Genomic DNA, 9,065 nt, shown 5'->3' on the forward strand with positions numbered 1-9,065 from the left:
TTGAGTTTTCATAAATGATCATATATCTAGAAACATCCATTAGTAAAACTACCAGAAACAGAAATACAGATCTATTAAGTAAGCTACATAAGTAATTCTGAAAATTCTGAAATAAGGTTTGATAAAACTTTTACTCTTAAATAAACATAAAAATTGAAAAGCTTGTATTTTTTTTAAAGCTCCTACTTTTACAACAGAACAAGCAAAGAAATCAGATTTGTTAGAATCAGAAAGCAATCAGTTCACTAACAGGTAAAATTTTTAAATTATGCACAGAAAAAAAAGTTAGTTTGTGTGCATACTTAGCAAGCATGGTGCTCAGAAATTCAATAAATAAAGTACAATTTATATAGCATGTATACAGACATAAATTATCTTTAAATCTGTAAAGTGGATTGCATTTATGGGAATTAAGGTTGTTTATCCTGTGAAATTAATTGTCACCAACTAAAATTCACTTTTACTTAAATATAAAGCATCCTCCATGAGCAACATTTAATCATTCCTTTGATTTTCATCTTGAATCAAGAAACTCTTGCTTATTTTTTATTTTTTTCCTTTGCATAGTGATTATGAATTTTTAGTCAGATCATAGGTTTTCAAAAGTATGATATATTTGAACTGTAAAGAATATATTTTCTCTTCAGTGTTCTCTATGTATTAGTTAATGCTAACTCTTTCAACAGCCTGACTGACTTTTGAGTATAAAAAGGATTAGTGTAGATCCTAGCCTTAAATACCAAACTACCCACAGTTTATAAATGTAAGTATCTTGGATATTTGTAGAACTCATACTTTTCTCAGTGCTGATTTATCTCAAGAACCACATATAAATTACATTAATCTTGTATTTATAAAGCATTAGAAATCTCTATAAACAATTTATAGGGATGCTTTTCAGTTCACTAGCCTGCCTTGGATTCTGAATAATTGAAATGTAAATGAAATTTCTTAGGATCTTGCTTTTAATTTTTAAATAAATTATTTAAATTATTAAACAACAACGATTCACCCACACTTTAGACACTCACACCAACTATCTTAACCAGGTGCCTTTAATATTGCCTCTGACTACTCTTTCACCTCAAACTTTGAAGAACTGAAAATTAATCAATGAGTTTCTTAATATGCTCAAGGCTTTGCTGCTGTATTTGGCTTCCAGTCCTGTGTATATTGTGCCCTCTACTTCATAATGACAATTCACGTAAGAGTGATATTCAGTAATATTATATTAGAAATTAAAGTCACATGCTAATCTTTAAAAATTCCAAGTAGACCAGTAACTATAAATACTTGTTGGGATTCCCTGAGAGAGAGAAACAACTAGTTTACATTTTGGCCAAGAAGGTATATTAAACAACAATTTTACATCTTGACCAAGAGCTATATTCAGAATTTTCTCTCTGACCACCTGAAACCATATTCTTTCCCTTCTTTGATTCCCTCCCTCCTCCCTTCTTTTTTTTTCTCTCTCTTTTAGCGTCGATATATTCAAAGATTCTCTGAAAACATACCTCTGATCACTTCTTCCATTATTTGTTTAAGTAGAACTGTCTTTTCAAGAAAATCCAGAAGACTTTGGGCCTTGAGACTGCAACAAAGGGTCTCCTGAATGTCCAGAAATAGGAGATCCAAGTGGAGAATGGAGAAGCACAACTCTACCGCAGATTGTGTGGAACACCATGTTGCTAGGGTACAAACTGACAAGGGCAAAAGGTGGAGACTGAAGGCAGTGCACAGGAGAGGGAAAGTGTAGACAGCTTGACAAATAGTTCCAGAGATTGGAGATTAGACTGTGGGGCTGCATTGAAAAAGCAGCTGGTCCTATGTCTTTCTTTTCAAGCAGCAGGGTTGCACAGCTAACCCCCACACACTCAACATGTCCACAGTTAAAAAGAACACAATAGTCTCAAAGCAAGCTCGTTCACAATAGTGCTATGCTTCCCAACCACTGCCTCAGCAGCACTGAAGGGGCAGCTGGGGACAGGAATTAACTGTCTATATAAGCCTTCTGGTTTCATGTCCTCTACTATCTAACTGAAATCTTTGTGTCACTAGTATTAATTTTACTTTTTTTTTTTTAACCATGTTTGGTAATAGAAACTAAGCCAGGCACAATGGTGCATGGATATAGTCCTAGTACTAATGAGTGGAAATGAGAAAATTCAAATGATTTTGAGGCCAGTGCTATTCTGGGGATCATTGTATAGTCTTGTAACTAAAAAAAATAAAAATAAAAATAAATAATGGCTGGCTAACAACCATGTGTAAGTATTAAAGGAGATTTATTATTAAAAAAGTAATAATTTGAACAATATTGGTGCCCACAGCTAAAGTTTGAGCGATGTATATATTTTAGAATAATGTGACTAGACTCTATCTTTGTCAGTTCATATGTATATACTCTATTTTAGATTCATCTGACTAGACTCTCTCTTTGTCAGTTCATTTTTCTCCACTAGATCCATGCCACAGCAGTATGCTGGTAGGCTCTCTGAGAGTTCCAAGGGCATGAACTGTTGAGTGAATATTGTTTCATATCTATGAACAAATCTATTTTTCCCTTGAAAATTTAAAAGCCAATTGTATGTAATTCTATTCTAAAAGATCAGACACAGGCACCTTTCTGCACGCAGGTGGACATTTGTCTCTCTGCTGCTCTGACAGCCATGAATTAAGGCTGGAATTAGAATGGAAATTCATGGGGACTGATGGGCTGTTTATAGAATGAATATCTGATGATTCTGGATGAACAACTGGATAAAAAATCATTTCTAAATTATTTATCAAAATATTACGTGTGTGTGTGTGTGTGTGTGTGTGTGTGTGTGTGTGTGTGTGTGTGTGTTGTGTATTTTGCCATAGATCATATTATAGGTCCAGCTTCTGGAATCTGACCTCAAATCCTATCCATTTAAGACAAAATCCCTTTGTTGTCTGCTCTTGTGTATGCCACACTATAGCCTGTCAGTTTCTGGGGAAGTCTCCTGTATCTATGTCTTTTTTAATAAAAGGAACACTGTGACTACAGACAGGTGCCTATCATACTGAGCCTTTGAAAATGGTTATGTGAACTTGAACCCAGGTTCTGATACATACATACGTCAAGTAAGGGCTTTATGCAATGAGTCATAGTCCCACGCTTCAGATTTTCTTTTAATTTCAATATGGACCTGGAAGAGGCTTAAATAATACTGTAACCACTTGCTTTTACAATCAGCAAAGTCACATTCAATATAATAATAAGTACACTAGTTTTATAATCACCATAGTATAGTCATAATAATTTTAGAATTTCATTAAAACTTTTAGAGCTTTTTGAGATTTTTATGAAAGATGTTTAATGCAGATGTAAGCATAAGGGTTAAGATGAAAAGGTGCTCAGACAAAAGACACATCTAAGAACATGTGTGTGGGTTTCTTAAAGATTAGTTGCTTCGTCTGCTCTACATATGTCGAATTAAGCTTCATTTATATATTGTCATGGTAATATTGGCGTGTTTTATATGCTCAAAATATTGCTAAATTTTCATTTAAAAGACTGTATCCTATGTGGCTAATATTTCCTGCTGAAACAGTGGTATAAACTTGCCTTTGGGCTTCTGTGTTTCTAGTTTGCTAACTGTTCTTGTGAAGTCTTCCTCTTAACTGAGGTATGTCAACTCAGGATAAGGATTTTGTGCTTAAAAACTCACCCTAGAAAGGCTTGTCTTTAAAATGGTATCCCAAGCATCCACCGTAGATTCTGACCAGACAATAAAGGCTTTCTATTGGCTTAAACCCATTTTTGACTTGCATTCTCTGGTAGATAATCCACATTGCAACTGAAGTACAGTCAAGTAAAGGAAACAATAGTAGGCCGGGCGTGGTGGCACATGCCTTTAATCCCAGCACTCGGGAGGCAGAGGCAGGTGGATTGCTGTGAGTTCGAGGGCAGCCTGGTCTACAAAGTGAGTCCAGGATGGCCAAGGCTACACAGAGAAACCCTGTCTCGAAAAAAAAAAAAAAAAAAAAAAAAAAAAAAAAAAAAGAAAGAAAAAAACAATAGTAAAAGCAAAATGAAACCCCCTAAAAATTATGATTATTTATTTATTTATTTACTTATTTACTTATTTACTTATTTACTTAATGTGAGGGCAGAGGAATGTTTTGTTGTCTGGGATGATCCTGAAGTTACTCATGCTTTGACTACTGACCTGAGCTGCCATTCCGAGCTTCAACCATCTTTAAATTTAGTGAGATTCCCTACCTGTAACTCTAAGTTCTAATAATGATTAAAGCCTTTGAAATATTAATAGGTACATAGTAGAAAATATTTGTCTAGAAGCTATGCTGTAGGACACAAATACAAACACTGTTCTTTTATTTCAATACGAATATTTTTAAGAGATCAATTTTATTTTCCTCATATGCACTTATATTAATAAAAAACAAATTTCACATGCTAATAATATTCAGTGTTATTTTGTGTATATGGAAATAGTATGCATGGGTCCTTCTCAAGAGTTTTCTTTCTACTAGCTCCATTCCTCTTCTAGGTGACTTTGGTCACTATTCTATTTTCAGATCTAATTTTTCTTATCACATTTTTATCACATATCAACTATACATTCACAATCATGTTAAATTATTAAACTTTATATTTTAATTATATATGGAGATTTTATTTACTACATATTCATATACATTAAAATGCATATGTCATTATTTAGAACTATCTCATTTACCTTTTTTTCCCTGTTTTTCTTAGACGTTTGCCTCTCGTGAACTATCCATCTGACCATATATTTTATTTCTGCTTCTGGCTAAATAGAAGTTAAGGATGGAGGGGACTTGGACCCATATTTAGATACATCCTCTCTTGAAATAGCCCCTTTTTATATATGACCATTTCAATAATTTTTTTAGATTTCAAGTCAATGTATAATTGAATGTTTCCTGTTAACAGATATTTTTGCTTCATAGAAGAACATACACTAAATAATCTATTCTTCCATAAATATTATTTTTATATTTTGTTTTTAGTTTTTTTTATTAGTTCTCTGAAAATTCCACACAATGTAGTTTAATTATATTCGCTTTCTTTTCCAGCTTCTCCCTGAAGCAACCTCTTTGATACCCACACAACATTTTGAGGCCTCTTTTTGCTTTTTACATCAATCAAATCTAGTTTGTGATGTCCCTTTATTCTTCAACGTATGGCCTTCCATTAGAGTGTGGGGAAACTACCAAAGGGGCAGACGCTATCTTAAAGAAAACGCTCTCAAACAGGCTAATTGTGTTTGGGCCACGAAATAAAGGGCTAGTGTTTACTTGAAGTTGGAGCCCTTTAATGTGGACTGCATCTCATCTTATAAAGCAAAAATATTCTTCTATAATTTTCACATTGCTTCCATAATGCAAATGTTTTAGGCAACTGAGGAGAAAAAGGGGTTCTCTTCATGACATGCCAAAATGAGTTTTCTAGTCTAAAATTTGAGAGAGTGTTCTAGTCTAAATTGTGAAAGCGTGCACGAACACATGAAACGACTAGAGGGCTCACAAGTCACTGACGGACTACGCAGGAGTCAAAGCTCCAAAGAGTCTGATGTGTTGCTATTATGATATGAAACACTTTGCTCTACAATTCAGACAGTAGGATTAAATTACTGAGGTAATTTAGGAAATATTATCCCTGAAACATGTCTTGTTTTCAAAGAATTGAAACCCTCTGAATATACTATTATTCCAGCTGAAAATTTGGCACGGGATGAAGCTACTAACTGTTTTCTGATATGCTTTGAAAGAGGAAAATGAATTTATAATTTTAACTTAGTCTTTAGACTGAGAAAGTTATTTCCTCATTTCTTTCGATAATATGAAAGAATTCTGGTAGGAAAATAGCAAAATATAAAAGAAAAATCAGTTCAAATCATTGGAAATTAATGACTCTATTTCAAAATTCCACATAGATATGAGAAAAAGCACAAATTGAAAATATGATTTGATTAACAGTGATATTTGGGCACATCCAGATTTTTGCCAGAAAGGAGATGTTTAAGAAAAAAAAAAATTCCTGAGTTAAAAAACCTCAGATAACAAAACTACACAACTACAGAACTACAGAAGCAAAAAAGCCAGGTTAGTATGTTTAGATATTTTGCAAGAGCAAACTTTATGGATTAAGACTTTAGCAGGTGGTGGTGTCCTAGCACTAAGTGTTATAGCCAAAATGGTGTTTCCACCACTGAGTCAGTTTCGCTGAGGTCTGGGTTTTCCTTCCTTCCTTCCTTCCTTCCTTCCTTCCTTCCTTCCTTCCTTCCTTCTTCCTGCCTTTCATTCTGCCTTTCTCTTTTGGTTGCCTTATTATTTGTTTTTGAAAGAAAGAGAAGGAGAGAGAGAGACACACACACACAGAGAGAGACAGAGACAGAGAGAGACAAAGAGAGACAGAGAGACAGAGAGACACAGAGACAGAGACAGAGACAAAGAGAGACAGCGAGAGAGAGAGAATGATGCACCAAGTTTGAAGGGGGTGGGGTTTGAGAATCTGTGAGAAGATAAAGAGGGAAGAACTTTGGTAATAATATATGTTTCCAATAACGAAAGAAAAATAACTAAATATAAATAGAAGAAAAACATGAGTAGGCCGACAAGTTATAGATCAATTGTCTAATACATGCTAAGGTCACAGCTGTGACTCTTGGTACCACAAGAAAAACTGATAAAATCCCCATTCTGGACACTTAGTTGACATTATTTGTCTGGTATGATAGGCCATTCCTGTAAATTGAAGAAGCAAGCAGAGGGAGAGGGTCAGGGCTTTGGGATGTGGCTGCTAAGCAATCTTCTGATATCTTGTGAAAGGGGAAAACGAATTTACAATTTTAACTTATTCTTTGACCCAATAAATGTATTTCTGCATTTCTTTTGGCAATAAGAATGACCTCCTAAACAATATAAAGTAGCTTCAATATAAAATTCTTAAACAAGTACAAGGAATCAAAATAACAATCATCAGGCTCACTTAGTCCTGAATTAAATTCATTATATATGGTTGTTTTAATATCTGGTTTAAGGAAAATTAACCTTTGGGTTATTACTAGTTCTCATATAAGGTCCTGAATCTCTCAGAGTTTTTAACAATAAAATATAAAAGTAAGTAGCACATTTTTATTACCACATGAAAGCACTGCTCCCATCAATCCAGACTGTGGGAATTACATGTAAGGAAATTTGTAAAATATTGGACCTAAACTATGTCTTGTGTTGCAAAAGTATTGAAATCATTCTGAATACGTTCTCTCTTTTGTTTTTTTTAAATTAATTTATTCATATTACATCTCGATTGTTAGCCCTTCTCTTGTTTCCTCCTATTCCTCCGTCCCTCCCACTTCCCCCTTTCTTCCCTCCCCTATGTCTGTGATTGAGGGAGACCTCCTCCCCCTATATATGCTCTTAGAGTATCGAGTCTCTTCTTGGTAACTTGCTATCCTTCCTCTGAGTGCCACCAGGCCTCCCCATCCAGGGGACATGGTCAGAAAAAGGGCACCAGAGTTCGTGTGAGAGTCAGATCTCACTCTCCACTCAATGGTGGAGAATATCATGTTCATCAGCTAGGTCTTGGTAGGGGTTCGAAGTTTACTGCCTATATTCTCCTTGGCTGATGCCTTACTTTGAGGAGGACCCCAGGACCCAGATCCGCCTGTCATAAATTTCTTCTTGTAGGTTTCCAGGACCCTGTGCGTCCTACTATTTTCCCATTCTACCATGCTACTCTCACCTAAACTCTCAATAGGCTGTCCTCTCCTCTGACCCACTTTCCTGGTAAGTAAAGTTTTTCATGGGACGTATCCCTTGGACTAGTGCCTTGATATAAGTGAGTATATACCGTTTGTCTCTTTTTGCTTCTGGGTGAATTCACTCATTATGATAATTTCTAGATCAATCTATTTGTCCACAAATTTTGGGAATTCCTTGTTTTTAATAGCTGAGTAGTATTCCATAGTGTAAATGTACCACAGTTTCTTAGTCCATTCTTCTACTGAGGGACACCTAGGCTGTTTCCATGCTCTGGCTATTATGTATAAAGCAGCTATGAACATGGTTGAGCATATGTCCTGTTGTGTGGTAGGGCATTTTCTGGGTATATCTGAATACATTCTTATTCCAGTCTATGCTTGAAAGAGAAAACTAAAAAAAAAAAAATGTGAAACAAAAATAAATTCCACTTGGGAAATTAATGACTATAGTTCCAAATTATACACAGGTATAAGAAAACCACAAATAAAAAATACAATTTGATTAAAAATGAAGTTATTATTTATCCAAATTATGCTAGAATGAGCTATTTAGAGGGAAATGCAGACACTGAGCCATGCATATCACGTGCACTTCAAATATCTGGTTCATATTGAAAAGGAGAGATGTTGATACATTTAGGACACAGGATTTCACTCTGTGACTATGTTTTTCTCAATCTCACTGTTTAACTCAGATTCCAAATTATTATCTTCCTACCCCATTGTTATGAATGCTAAACAAGAATCACAGCCAAACATTAGGCAGAACTCAGAAATCTTGTGGAAGAGGGGTTAGGAAGGATTGAAGGAGTCAGAGATGTCAAGGACACCACAAAGAAGATCTGCAGAATCAACTAACCTGGACCCATAGGGGCTCACTGAGACTGAAACATCAACCACAGAACATTCATGAAACTGACCTAGGCCCTGTACATATTTACAGCAGGTACAGGGGCTGTCTTTGGCTCTGTTGCCTGCCTTTTGGATCCCTTTCCCCAAACTGGGCTGCTTCGTCTAGCCTCAGAAAAAGATGCACGTAGTCCTACTGCAACTTGGTATGCCAAGGTGGGTTTATATCCATTGCAGGCCTCCCCTTCTTGAGGAAAAAGGGTTAGTGGAGGAAAGCGAAGGGAGAGGAGAGGGAAGGGCTGGGAGGAAAGAACGGAGGGGAAGCTATCAGGATGTAAATTTAATAAATAAATTAATCAATGGAAAAATATTTGCATCCACTATCAACCATGCCTGGCTTAATGATGAGCAGCAATGGCTGATCTTCCAGAAGAC

This window comes from Acomys russatus, chromosome 7, assembly GCF_903995435.1.
Source record: "Acomys russatus chromosome 7, mAcoRus1.1, whole genome shotgun sequence".
NCBI lineage: Eukaryota > Metazoa > Chordata > Mammalia > Rodentia > Muridae > Acomys > Acomys russatus.